The sequence below is a fragment of the Cervus canadensis genome, chromosome 26 (genome assembly GCF_019320065.1).
Source record: "Cervus canadensis isolate Bull #8, Minnesota chromosome 26, ASM1932006v1, whole genome shotgun sequence".
Taxonomy (NCBI): domain Eukaryota; kingdom Metazoa; phylum Chordata; class Mammalia; order Artiodactyla; family Cervidae; genus Cervus; species Cervus canadensis.
The window spans coordinates 38,410,387-38,411,484 of NC_057411.1; the positions used below are offsets into that span (position 1 = coordinate 38,410,387).

The 1,098-nt window shown below is 37.7% G+C and overlaps 1 non-coding gene across 1 annotated transcript; it reads right to left on the reverse strand.

Moving 5' to 3' along the window:
* Nucleotides 1-246: 246 nt before the first annotated feature.
* Nucleotides 247-353, reverse strand: LOC122428546. Its single transcript, XR_006265763.1, has one exon. It is a non-coding gene; the product is annotated as a U6 spliceosomal RNA (small nuclear RNA).
* Between the last annotated feature and the right edge of the window lie 745 nt (nt 354-1,098).

The window sequence follows — 1,098 nt, forward strand, 5'->3', positions numbered from 1 at the left end:
AAAAAAATTTTTAATTGCTGTATAATTGCCTTACAATGTTGTGTTAGTTTCTGCTGTTAGTTAGTATAGCAAAGTGAATCAGCCACATGTATACATACATCCCCTCTTCCTTGATTGCCTTCCCATTTAGGAAGGAAGCCCACCCAGAGCATTGAGTAGAGTTCCCTGTGCTATATAGTCAGTTCTTAGAGGTTATCTGCTTTTTACATAGTAGTGTATATATGTCAGTCCCAATCTTTCAATCAAAAAAATATGAAATGCTTCACGAATTTGAGCGTCATCCTTGTGCAGGAGCCATACAAATCTTTTCTGTATCATCCCAGTTTTAGTATATGTGCCAGTGAAGTGAGCACTGTGCTTGCTTGTTTTACTTTAATTTCCTCAAAAGTTAGATGCAAATGTCAATTTGCTTCTTTCAGGTTTAGCCCTCTAAGGGTTAGGTTTCAGGATTCTCTGTTCTGCTGTTACTTATCACTCATCCATCTGCTTTGTATATTCTCTTCTCCATTGCAATCTTTTTTTACCCTGTGACTTTACATCTTTTAAAGTTTCTTCATTGCCATTCTAGAGGAGTTATGAGAGGGAATGGTGGTAAGTTTATGTTTTAATCTATCAGTTTAACTAGAATTTCCCACTACATTTATCAGTGAAAAATGAAAATGATTTAGGATTAGGTGGCACTTTCATAAAGACAAGCACAACATGGGAAAATTCTCTTGAATGATCATGAAGATGATATGTATACATGTGGCACATTCACTTTGCTATACAGCAGGAAGAGAAGGGATGACAGAGGAGGAGGTGGTTGGATGGCATCACTGACTCAATGGACATGAATTTGAGCAAACTCCAGGAGTTGGTGATGGACAGCCTGGTGTGCTGCAGTCCGTGGGGTTGAAAAGAGTCAGATATAACTGAACCGATCATGAAGATGGTGAATGGTCTTATTGTTGTGTTGGGATAGTAAAATACAGTGTTTCAGTAAACTGTCCTTTTTATGTGAAAAGGTGTTCTAGTTCTAGTAGGTTTATACAACTTTTGATGGTATTTGCAAAAATCCCCAAACCAAACTCATAATGAGGGCTTGTCTACCTGAAG